We start from the raw sequence: 13,827 nt of genomic DNA on the forward strand, positions 1-13,827 counted from the left end.
ATAAGACAGCAAGAATGCGCACAGCTTTCCCTGTAAGCTTCACGTCAGGGTCCCAGTATTGAAGGACAAAAGAGCTCAGATTTTTGTGGGATAGATGTCAGAATACCTTTATGATTCTTCATGTGGCAAATTGGGAACATCAGTTAAATGCCAGCCTTTAAGCAAATTCTTTAACTACTTTTTTTTTTCTCTACGTTATTCAAGATATTATGAATAATAGTTTCTACTATTATTTTATTATTTTATAAATAATTTGCCGCCCCTACCCTGAAAATGCCTGGGGTATGGGAAGTAGAGTACCCCAGAGTGAGCTTACCATGAGCCAGTGATAAGAATGTGAGAGAAAGAAAAACCGAACAGGCGTGCTGATGAGTATTGGGAAATAAGAAATAGTGGTGATAAAGGGGAAGTTCCATGCTGGGTAGGATTAGTGGAATTCCATGCTGATTAAAGGTAGGGTCAGTATTAAGAGATGTTGTATGTAAGTTCATGAGTTTGACATGATTCTTAAAAACTGGCATCATGTTTCATAGGCAGAAGGCAAGAGATTTCTTGAATGAGGAAAAGGAACTGAACAAGGCATGGGATGATTTAGAGCAACAATAAGCAACTTAGCCTGTGTGAGTGCAGGGCTTCCAAGGCGGCGGGGGGTTGGGGGTGGGTAGGGGCAGTGTGGACAGTAGAACAGATTTGGGTGGCACAAAATTCACTACAGATATTCTGGAAAACATTTGAAGAAATCATATAATTCCCAAGTATGAAGCTTCTGTGCCAATGACTCAGAAGTGCATAGTTGAAAGGAAGCTTTAGCAGCTGTGTGAAGAGTAGATACAGGTGAAGTCATTATCCGTGAAAGGAAACACGCAGATGAAGGAAGAGGAATCCCTTCTGTTCAGCTATCGTTATATTTTAAATTATTACTGTTTAACTTATTTCTCTCTCTTGTCCTTACATATACATCGAGACAGGAAATTCCGTACACTTTTACATTTTCTTCATTAACATTCTTCAAATTTTCAACCTGTACAGAACACCTCTCCGTGCTCTGTATTGTGCATTATTTCTATCTTTGACAATTCAATATAGATAACCTTTTGTTTAAGATCTTATCATTTTGATCTGCCTTCCAAAGTAGTATTAAAACATATTTTGAAAGAGGTGAGCCATAAGGATGAATAGTAAATCAATGAAGGGGTGGAGGATTGACACTTGTAAGTGGGAGGTGACAGAATATTGGAGTTCGAATATAGATAGAAGGAATAAGTAGTAAGTAATAAAAACAAAGACCCACATTAAGATTTTATTGGCTTCAGAACAAAAACTACAAAAAAGAGAATATCCATTTAAAATGTATTAAATTCTATATATAGCCCTTTTTATTATTTACTCTAACAAACAATCTGCTATTATTTTTTGCCCAAAGGCCTTCACACCTTTGAGGTGTTATGTGCCAATGAAACATTTCTTTCAGCATGGAAATGTTTGGGTAGTAACTCAGAATCAGAAGGAAGTGTGGGACCACCTGTGTGTTCTCTCATTGGAAAACCACCAAACGAGAAAGGAAAGAAGTTGTGTGACTGGCTTGCTCTTGTTTTTGTTTGTCTGCTCTTGGTTTTCACATGAAATAAGCAGCGTGTCACAACTTACTCCAACCAGGACAAGTCACTCTTGCCTCGCTGCTGGGTGGCATTGTATCACTAATTTTATACTTTTTGTTGCAGAGTTATGAATGTGCCGAGGAATCATTATTTTTCCACTGGAACTCACTGAGTGTGAGTTTCAGTGCCAACATTAACATTATAATAATAACTGTGATCAACTCAATGACAGTAAACACAGAATAACAACCTTAGAAAAGAGAAATACCTTATCACACACTCTTCTAAATATTGCACCCTGCTGATCTGTTAATCCTCTCCCCAGAGCAGGGATATCGATACAGTTCTTGTGTTAATGATAAGGAAAATCCTATTTAGTGGAGGCTGAGTAATTTATTTAAATTTGCAGAGTTAACCAGGAATGGAGTCTGAATTGGAATTCGAGCATGCTGATCACTGGCTGGACTTACCTAGGGAGTGAACTAGTCCTTAGTTCTACAAATAAAACCCTTTTCTGACTTTTTCCTTTACTTCCAGCTATCTAGCTATTTGTTCACTCCATGGGTTAGAAGTAAGGAGATTTCAGAAAGAAAGCAAGAAAGTAGGGCAGGAAGGAGAGCGTGAGGGAGGCAGGAAGGAGAGGGAAATGTGAGCTCTGGCCCTACTCTCACGTTCCAGATTCATATCCCAGCCTTACAAGAACACCTGGTTCATATTTTTAACAAATACTTTATGAGTCAACAGCAGAGGTAAAATCTGCTGGTAGGTCTCTTTATAATTCCCATTAAGGCTATATCCTAAATGAACATCTGTTGTGCAATCTTGTGAAATTAGCATAGAAATTGGAATTTTTCTCAGTGAAATCATGTCCTTCTCATACTGATTTGAATGTTGCACCACTGGAAATTTTATCAGTATTTCTTGGAAGAAGAAATGGTGGGAATTATCTTGTGCAGCTAGAAACTATGCTATCATGTCCATTACTCCAACAAACAGAATCACAGCATTTTGTCTTGGCGCTGAAACCTACTAAATGTTGGGGAATACAGATCGTGAAGATGAGGAAGGAAATACAGAAATATATATACTACTTTCCTTACAGCTGCAGAAAAGCAGATGCTATTCTACATAATCTAAACTTTCTTGCAAATACAATTTCTAATAAAAGAGCTTTGTAGGACCCCTAGGCTCTGCAAACTGTGGAATGGTATTTAATCCCTGAGATCTGTGTCATTAATTCGAATGATTTATTTAATTATGTATTGTCTATAATAATATGTAGACTGACAGCTCTGCGTTCTCCGGTGTATGCATGTTCTGGGCTTTCTTATTGAAGCATAGGAGTATTATTGTCATTTCCTTCTTTTCCGACATGCAGTGAGATGACAGGTTTCTTGTTTAAACAAGGAGCTTGAGAGTGTTGACCTTTTTAAGTGAAACTATCAATAACATTAGATTAGGAATTCTAAATATTTACAAAATATCCAGTGATATAGTAGAAGAATTTCTTATCTAACATCACAGTAAAGCAATAAATTATTCTGGCTACATTTCTGAAAACTTGCGCATAATCTAAGTGGCAGGACCTTCTCTTGAATAAAACACAGAACAAAAACGTTGGGAGCAGGGGGTTGGTGTCCACAGTCCTTGATGAAGAGGCTTGTGTCGGCACGATTTTTGACGTTCAAAAGGCAAGCATATCTGGGCTTTGCACCTTTGTGAATGTGAAATCATGAAATGATTATTTCTGACAGGCTCTCCAGTGAGGGGCAGACAGCTTGACAGATACATAGAAATTTCACTATAGCGCGAGCAAGTTCTGTGGAATAAGTGGTGCCATTTTTGGTTTTGTGTTAAAAGGAGAGCTGTGGAAACTGGATTGGTATAATGAGCTCAATTGTATTAAGCATTAAATATGCTGTTAAAATTAGTGTATGTTTGAAATCCTTTTTAGTATGGGTTTTATGATGTACAATTGTCCTCTATTTCATCACATATGTATAAAAACGTATTTTTTTATTGAGGTAACATTGGTTTACACTGTAAGTGGTTTAGGGATATAGGTTCACAGCTCGTGAAATCACATCTTTTAAAAAGAATGAAAATACAGAATCTCTGCCTGAGCTGCCTTTAGTTCATTTCTATTTCTAGTGATAAACAGCCCCCTCACCTCACGCTGAAGAAATTATGAATTGTCCACATAGGATAGGTCATCGTAAAATCATGACTATGCACGTATTTTTTGTCGTTTCTGGAAAAGTGATCTTCACCTTGTACTAAATTTTGCCAGTGGTCCTGAAAAATTGCAAGTGACATAGGAAAATGTCTCTCATAATAAATATTTTTATTGAAAAGTGTGCTGTAAATATAAATCTAGCACTACTGTTTTCACACATGCCACCAATTACTGGCCTCTGTGTGTGTGTGTTACAAAAATGCAATTCTTGAATTTATTCTTCACTAAATAAGTCTTATCTAAATAAGGTTAAAAAATTCTCCAAACCACACTATTTTCTTAGCAAACATATGCATCCAACAAACACAACCCCAGAAGACAATCAAATTGTAGAAGCCACATCTTTTACAGAGAATGAAAGTTTGAATGTCTTTTCAGTTTATTACTTTTGGCTTTGGAAAGTTTAAGATAACAAACAAAGAATCACTCTTTCAAAGCTTTATTAATCCCAAAATGTCCATTATAATCACATCATTGTCAGTGACCCACTAGCCAGAAACTTTCTCTCCACATTGGCTGTTTAGAATTCCACAATTTTGCCAATAAGCATTAAATTGCATTGATGGTACATGTGAAACCCTATAAAATCATTGATAATTCAATGTTTCTCTACCTACCACATACCACCTTCCTAGGTTGAAATCTCTCCATCTCTCTCTGTCCTCTCACTGCTGTTGTGATGGTTTCAACCCCACCACTTCTGCCCTGGACACTGGACACTGTCAACCCTAAAGATCTCTGTTCTCTTGTAAATTATTTCTCTCTACAAATGATGATGCTGCAGTTCCTTCAAGACCACGGCTCAAGAGCACTATCATGGTCTAGGGGGTTATTGGTCTTGCTAACTAAACCCACTGCCCTGGATTGCTTCAACCCCAAGTCTCTGGACTCTTCCCTCTATCTTCACCTTCATCTCCAGAACTGCTGCCTCATTAATTACTGTTCCTGGGTGCCTCACGCCCTCACTCCAGCTCAGCAGTGTCTGCTGCCTCCTGTTCTCCAGTTCCTGTCTTAGCGAGCGCCGCATGAGCTTGACGACTGTCCCTTTCATCAGTCTTCCCCCAGTGATGATAATTTATGGGAGTGACAGCTTAAAAACAAACATTTTCACCATTAAAGCCCCTGACACTCAATAGGCAGTCAGCAAACAGTAATGTATTGAATGAATGCTTTCATTTCCAACACAAACTTTTAAGGAAAGTCTAGGAATATTTTCAGGTATTTTTAAAACCCCCTAAGAATCTCGTCCCCCCCCCCCTCCCTCTCTCTCTCTCTCTCTCTCTCTCTCTCTCACACACACACACACACACACACACACACACACAGATATTCTTCAATCCAGTCATTAAACAAATATGCAGTGATCATTTACTATGAGACAAACTCTTCTCTGACCACGGAATACAGATTTGAATGTGATGTGTCCTTCCTTCGTGAAATTTATATTTTATTGGGGTTGGGGGGGTGTTTGAGGAAATATCTTGGATCTTTTTACATCATGGTTCCATATTGACTCCCAGCTACTTGGAGTGTCTTTTCTTTCTCTGTGTTTTATATATATATATATATATATATATATATATATATATATATATTAGAGATGTTTTAGGTCTTTATTTAGAAGTTTGGTGATTTTTCTGTGATTTGAAATATGCCAAGAGAACTCAATTCTGTGTTAATGCTTGCTTTTTGATTGAATTAACATTGTTATATAACTTTCAGGTTAGCATCAGCCACAACAGCACATGTGTGGGGAGACAGCATTGAACTGGTTATGCATATGTCTAAGATGAGAGAGAAGATGAATAAAATTATCAAATCCCTTGTCTAGAAATTTCTTGTAGTGAAATTCTAGTACTTTGAATTGTAATCATAATCATCCCGATCTTATCTATTGACAGAGTTTGATCTTTTAGTTACATAATTCGCATGACTAAACATTCTCTGCTCTTAGTTCTCTCTCTCTCTCTCTTTCTCCCCATACAAGAACTGAGGTGTAGGCCAGAGAAAAGGATTCACCAGGGAAAAAGTGGGGGCCAAACAGGCTGAGCTACTGAAATACACTGCTGAGGGGAGCTGCGGGGAGACAGGAGAGGTCTGCCGTGCCATGTGGGTTGCTCCCTGGCCGGGGATAGAGCTCAGGCCCTACACCACCAGGGAGCCCCTCTATTTTAGTCTTGATAGCCTCTAAAGCCATTTTTTAAAAAAATTTCAGGATGTATGTTATTTAGGGTTTGTGATTGCTTATAAACTGATAATTTAAAAGGTGAATGTGGACTTTTCTAATGCTTCTCTAATTTTGTGAATATATGACTAAATTAAAATATAAGAATATGACAAATAAATTAAAATTGTGCATAGTTGTATTAAGTGACAACAGAATGGAAATCCAGTTGCATTTTCACTGAATTTATTCAAGCTCTAGAGAATCTGGTCAATATTACAATATAAGCTTTGTGAGAATGATGTGATTCTATTCTTGTACACATTTTAAATTACATTCTACATCACAGTATTTATTAGCAAGCCAGACTTTAAGTCTAAATTTAAAATCAATTAAAAATAATTCTTGTACATTTTAAATTTCCATTTCCACTATTGTATATCAAGCCAGCTCACAAAGTTACATTTCAAGTCAATACAAAATTGTAGGATTAATTAGCTAATTTATATCTCCATAAAAGCAAACTTCTCTGAATTTTGCAATAATTTGCTTTTATTTCAATATGAGGTTATTTCACTGCCTAATTCAGTATTTTATGGTGTCAGGGTACAAAGGATATTATCCGATACCCTCTTGGCTCTTCTAGGTGGGCAAATAGTCAAGTAAGTCTAGAGCTGAGTCCTGCCTTCTCCAAGGAAAGAGACCAGGCAGTGGGGCTTCCCAGCACAGTTCCTCTCCTTCGTCCACTGACTGTCTCTTCCCAAAAGGACAAGCTCCACCGAACCTTCAGAGTCCCTCTAATCAAAGAAAACTCTTCCTGCAAAGATATTTTTGAGTGAAAATTTTGACCCTACAATAGGGAGATAGCTAGAAACTAGAAGCATCTTACCCTGATCAACAAATTCTTCCTCCAGGAGGCAGGTCCCTCTGGCTTGCGCACATAGGCCACTTCCATTGCTGTTCAAACACTGCAATGGCTGGACTTGAATTTAAAGATAAGGGGCTTAATCTCCAAGTATTTAAGTTTGAGGGTTTTTTTTTTTTTTTTATTTTCAAGCTGAGTGAGTTTTAGTATCCTTGGGAATGAAATGCTTTTGAGAGAGATTTTTATATCACTATTCTTTAAAAATTTTGTAGCTTTCAGGCAACCATTTTAAAGATAGTTTGTTCAAATAATGGATTTGTTTCACTCTCAGGTAAGTCATCCTGCAACCCCTGCTCTGCAGCTTGTGAGCGCTGCAGCTGAGGTTAATTAATTAGCAGTATTAGAGCCTGGATAAATACCTGGGCCTGATTCACAAATCATTAGCTTGAAAATATGTAAGTTGCCTAGTAAATTTATTTTTTTAACTTCATGCCATACTAGAGGAATCATACTTTTATTCTTTCATTTTTGCAGGGACATCTGGAAGCTACGAGACAGAAAGAAGAGGTTTCTCTGTGGCTTCACAGCAGCCAGGCTGCCCCAGCTGGACTCACTGGAAGCTGATTCCAGTTGCTGTCAAGGTATTTTTCTATGTATGGTTTGTTTTTAGGAAATAAAAATTAAAATTCTGTATAACTGGAAAGCAAACACATATTCAAATAGGGGTGGCATTTTGTGCTGAAAAGTGCTGGAATCATGGGGTTCCGGCCACCTGAACAGGGACAGCGGGAACTGAGGGTCAGGGGTCCCCACTTCTGCTCCTGCCTTGGCTCTGCTGCCCTCCTTGGGGGGCTCCCCACTCGGGCTCTTATCGAGGCTGCGGTGTTGTAGCAGTGGTTAGTCCTGCTCTCCTGAGAGACCCTGTCCGGGCAGCGTCCACCCTGGCCTTGTGCTTGGCCTTGGCTGTCCTGCCCCACCTGGCTGCTTGCTGGGGTTTGCTGGTAATGGGGTGGTTGGTTTTTGTTAGCTTGGGTGCTCATGTTTTGAGATCTTTCTCTCATCCACTCCTTTTGCCTGTTTGATGTTGTTCCTTTCGCCCCAAATGTGCCTGGCTCCTTCTGCGCCTCCTTTCTGGTCCCCATCAGAAGGTGCCCTGGACTTGTGTCAAGTTTTCGGGCCTCAGTGGCCTGCTTTGAGCCAACCCCGTTGGGCTGGGCCTTTACCCACGAGGGGACAGGCAGCATCGGGTGCTTCCCTGGGAGGCGATGTCCTTCCCTCCTCTCTGTGCACACACTATCCGAGAAGGTGCTTTCTCACAAGAGGATGCTTTGTCTTTATGACACTGATGGCAAAACCTGTTTAGAGCATGCAGGTTTGGGGGTCCTGGGGTGCCCCTCCACCTGCCCACTGACATCTCTGTTCCCTTTGAACCTCTCAGGGACTAAAAGCTTTGGGCACCCTCAGGTTTGATTACTTTGCTGTTGTGCACACGGGTGGTGTGAGCCCTTAGGGCAGGCACTAGAGCTTCCCCCTTGAGTCTGGGGTCCCTGGGTCCTCCCCAGCTTTGCCTGTAGCAGTCAGAGTGTATCATGTCTGAAGCATTTTGGAAGATTTGTCTTGTAACCTCAGAGAATGACATACACACTTCCCAAGCAAGTCTGTGAGCTGGCCGTGGCATGCTGACATGTTTGTTTTTTTTAGGATAACAAATCCTACAAGTCGGGAGGTCTGGATTTTTTTAAGGTGAGACTTGAGGGAGATTTCTTTGCACAGTGGGAACGCAGAACACCTACTCAGCAAAGACCATCACCATGAGGTTTTTGCTGATAAGAAATATCAAAACACAGGATGTTTCCTAAAAAAGAAAAAAATTGCAAAATGAAGACTTAATCATTGTGTGTTAACAGGAAACCCATTGCAAGGTGTACTCAGTGCTGTTTGGGGTCAAACACCACAAATCGATAATCCAGGAGAGGGTCGGCAAGCGTTTCTTGCAGGGACAGAGAGTAAGGAGTTTAGCCTTCAGTGCCACATTAGTTCTGAAAAACTTCAAAAAACCTGATATTAAAATATGTAGAAGCTAAATATTTTCTCTATTTATGGCATCTGTGCAGGAAGGTGTAAGTTTGAAAGCCTTAGCAATTCCGGAATTGAAACTTTTACGTTCAGGAGACCACATTTGCGTTTTCTGTTCCAGGGATGGAGGGCTGGTTCATAGCTGACTACTTAACTGGCTAAGAAAACTCGAAAAGCTGATCTCTCTTTCTCTGTCTCTCTGTTGGTGTTGATGTATGGAAATCGGGGGAAAATGGAAAGTCACTAAGATAATAATTTCTTGAGAAAAGAAAATCCTAGAAAAAAGTAGCCATGCTCAGGTGAGTCTGACATTCGGTACCTTTTTTTTTTTTTTTTAATCAAATGCTGATTCAATGGAAGAGAAGTTGGGGAAACTCACAAACCTGAACAGAAACTGCTTTGAGAGATTGAGGAATCAAACAGAATTTATGTGAGGGTTTTAGGCTTGAGTGTGTGATCCCTGGCGGTCAAGGGCTCACTCCTCAAAAGCATCAGACAGACCCCAACATGCCAGACACCCACCTTGCGAGGGCCAGGAGGTCTATCGCCATCGCTACAGGATGCAGATTCTTTCCTGGTGGATTCTCTCCTGGATAGCAGTGAGGGCTCAGGGGCCGGGAGAAGCTTCTGTCCGGCTGAGTGCTCCGTTGTTCCATAATGCAAGGTGGGGTCAAGCCCTAACCATCTGCCCCTTCCTAACCAGCGAAGCGCCCCCTTTGGTGACCTGGGACAATTTAATTTGCAGGGTCCCCTTTGGCTTGCTCGCCCCAGGACACAGCGCATTATCTGTAAGATCTGAAGAGAACAAAGTCCAGGGAAGGATGCGTCACCTTCCTAAGCTGTTGCAAGAAATCACCAGAAAGTTGGTGGCTGAGATCTGCACAACTTTTCCCAGTCCTAGAGGCCAGTCGGGGTCGGTGTCCTTGGGCTGCAATAAAGGTGTGGGCAGAGCCAAGTGGCCTCCAGAGGGAAGCTCCTGGGCTGGCTTCCTCCAGTTTGTAGTGGCCGCCCAGGCTGTGGCCATGGCCCCCTGAGCCTGGGGTCCCATCAGTGACCAATTCTGGTACCCCCGGCTTCAGCACAGGCTAAACCAGAACAGTCCTGATGAGTTCGCTGTGCCTGAGATGTTTACTGACAAACTGCAAAATATTCTGTTCTGCAGAGATCTCTACAGGCCAGCAATGAAGAATGAGTTTAGGTGAATAACACAGAGATGGAGCTGGGGCTCTCCCTTGGCCAGTGTGTGACGTGGGCTATTATCTTCAATACGAAGGGGCTGGTGGGAGCCAGATGACTGCAGCGCTGGCATCGCAGATTTGATGCCAGGAAAATTGAACATATACTATATTTTTTTAAAATAAGGAAAGTGCAAAGTGTGCTTTCTCTTTTGTTTATTTTTTTATTTTATTGTGGTGAGAAAGTATAGAGTGTCTTGAAAATTCTCTGAGTTTCAGGGGGTGCATCAATCTAGTATTTAAATGCAGAGCTGTTAAGTGTGGCCCCACACCTGGCTCACCCCAGCACCTGAAGCCCTGCAGGGAGGTCCATGCTGGCAACCAGCCCTCCCTGGGCATCCCTCTCCTCCTTCCCCCAGCAAGGGAGGGGTGTGGACCCAACCACATCTCATTATTATTCAACTGGGGGTTGCAGGCTGCAGATTTCTACTATCAGAAATGACATATTTTCTTCTTTGGATGTCTTGGTAAAAATGCACAATTCTAATAAAATATCAGGATATCTGCTAAAACTCATATTTTCCTCTTATCATTAATAGCTCTAATTAATAAATGAGTAGCCTTTTTAAAAAATATCTTTCCATAGGAAAGAACAATTTTCAGGGTTTAATGTGGCAGGAAACAAAAACGTACAATCAGTTCTGCGTGACCCTTGTTCTCCACTCATCTGGAATCGGCAGTGGACGTGGAAAGAATAACCCATAACCTCCCTGGGAGCCACCGCATTGGAGACTCTTCAGAGAAGGAATCATTAATTCCGGATTGCCTCTTTCAATTTATGTTTCCATCAGGAAGACATAAGGTTATATTCTCTCATAAAGAAGCAATTTACATAATGATTCAGACTAAAGTTTCCAGGCTAAATTTTGGGGTACCCAGATAATCAGAAAAAAAGTTCTACAGGGATTAAGTAGGTGCCTGAACAGCTGAGTCGCTGATGACATCAGGGAATTAAAAATTATAATAAGGGAGCCAACTTCTCACCCCGTGTGGCCTCCCACTTCAAACAAGTTTGAAAATCCACACTAAGTCCTGGAAAGTAATTGACTTTTATTGCGGCAGCATGCTAGAAGTGACGTGAAGTTTTAAAAGTCTTTCCCTAAATTGCTATTCCTTTAGAAATGTAAGGACAAATTGCACGTCTAAATTTTGTATTTTACAATTTTACCTTTTTTTAGTCAACAGTGGTTCTAGTCTGTGAAGTCTGATTTTCTGATTTCTGTCAAAAACTGTCCTTTATTTCTGGAATGTGCATGAGTAGGGGACAGGAACTTACTGCAATACGATCATTTGTAACCCAGAGTACTCAGTCACTGTTGATCTTGGTACTTCACTTCAGAAAGGACCTTTAAACGTAGCTATGAATTGACATTCTAGCCGCACCGTGGGTGCCCATAGTCATGTATTTATGTCTTCAATAGGCAAGTTATCTCTTCCATTGGGCTGGTTGTGGTAATAGACGCATCACAGTAGACACTTCAAAATATCAAGTGCTTCCAGAGTTGTTGGGAACGCATGCAGTATTGGCTTTAAGCAGCAGCTTATTTCCCTGATTATTGCCAGGATGGCTGCGAACTTGCTTTGACCAACCAGAGTTCAGACCTTAAGCACTTTGCTTTCAAGTTCTGGGTCAGATCTTAATCTTTCTATTTCCCTGCGTTGTAGAAATAAATTCTAGCCTTTTCCCCAGGCCAAGGAAGAATAAGCGGTACTTCAGGAATGGTGAGGTCAGGTTAAGCTTTATGACTCAGGCATGAGGCCCCAGACCTGGGCAGCCCGGTAAGGTCTGAGCCTCGGTTTAAAGACCAAGGGTACCGTTCATACACAACTGTCTCCATATCTGTTACATGGATGACATCGATTTTCAGCAGGCACAACCATTTGTGGCAAAGTCCCGAGACAAGGGGGGGGGGCAAGGTAAGAGGGGAAGATGCAGGCATTTGGGGATGGCCTTGGAGGGAGAGACCAGCTGGCCGGCTGTCGACCTTGTAGATAAGAGTGCTGAGGCCCCGGCCATGAATCTGGAAAGGGAAGGAGCTGTAAGGAAGCACACTTGTTGATGATGCCTGCATGGGAATGTTCATTGCACCTGGGCTGGAAGTTCTGCTGGAATCTTTATTATATTCATTTGCTCAATAATATATTTTCTCATCACCTGGGCTCAATTGTTTTGAAATCTATCTCTGAATTGCCATTACCCGCAGGACTATGTCATCCAAGGAGAAGAATCTGCTTTATTTTTTTCCAGACATGAAGAAACATGAAGCTCTTTCTCTGGCCCAGAGCTTCTCTAGCTTTTTAGGGATATTTTCTTGATTTATTATATCATCGGTTATGTATTTCTTGTGAGTACTTTCTATGAAATTGTAAATATAACTGTTGTTGTGTTTGGAGTCTTTGAGTTTGGACTGCGGGGTCCTTGGTTCACTCTGGGAAAGGTGTCCCCAGAGCTCCTGTTTCAGCAACACTCAGCGAGTTTCCCGGCAAGTTCCTCCATGAGACAGAAACGATAGTTATATTTAAAGGGCGGGTTTATTAGGGAAGGGATAAAACAGTTCAAGACACTTGCATAGACACGAGCATGCAGGAAAAGCTGTCCCAGAAGGGACAAGGTTGCTAAGAGAGGCCTGCAGCAGGTCTGTGGGGCGGCCTCGACAGGTCATGGACAGGCAGGAGGCTGCTGCCCTGCAGAGGAGAAAGTTGGCAAAAAGAGGCACCTGCATAGTCACAGGTGGGCAGACAGTGCTGCCCCAGCCTGTGCAGACTGCACTGATGTGGTCTTCTGTTTGAGGGGTCACTCCTTGTGAGTCCTCAGTTGGTTGCTAATTTTGGATAACTGTGTGGAATTTGAAAGGGACAGAGATTCCACAATAGGCTCAGTATTCATATCTTTACCTTTGGGATCTGTTGGGCTCAATCGCCATATCTGTACTCTTGGGCCTGTGCTCTAGACAGCAGTCTGATACCTGCTTGGATGTTATGCTTTGAAATCTAGGCATCCATGCCTAAGGATACTAGTGTTGGCTGCGCCTCATGATACCAGCTTCCTCGGGATACTACTTTCCGCAACTGTGTTGATGGTTATGCTAATCTCTTCTACTCCCACCTCCTTGTGAGCCAGGTTTCTGGTCTCGTGGTGCACCTCCTTTTCCGTTTTTTTCTCTATTCTTGTCCTCCATCATAGCAACCTTTAAAAATAGATACAGAAAACCAATGTGTACCTACACTAAGGAGAAGAAGAGAAATACTAAAAAACAAGGTGGAAATCAATGAAATTTTAAAAAGGAAAACCACTTAAAATCCACTTTATGTTGCCAGCCTTTGAATCAGCTCAGGCCCCTGGAGCAGCCATTTCAACCAGGCCACTGTCTTGAGCTTCTGCGTTCATCTTGCATCCACTTATTTTAAAAAATCCTGCTAATCTGTGTAGCAAGAATCCCTGCCCTCTACATCTAGGTACCTCATCAAGTTTCTAATTCTCCACACCTGGCCTCTGATCACCTCTCTGTCACTCCCCACTGCCCCCATGCCCATGTGGTGACTGACATTGAGGGGAGTCGCTCCTGAGATGCTTCCATATAGCAAATGTCCCGGACAAAAGGTCCTGTGTTACTGCTCTAATTACCATCATCAGAATATGATTTTGCTTTGAT

Source organism: Talpa occidentalis, unplaced genomic scaffold (assembly GCF_014898055.3).
Source record: "Talpa occidentalis isolate TD23 unplaced genomic scaffold, MPIMG_talOcc4v2.1 talOcc4.2, whole genome shotgun sequence".
Taxonomy (NCBI): Eukaryota; Metazoa; Chordata; class Mammalia; order Eulipotyphla; family Talpidae; genus Talpa; species Talpa occidentalis.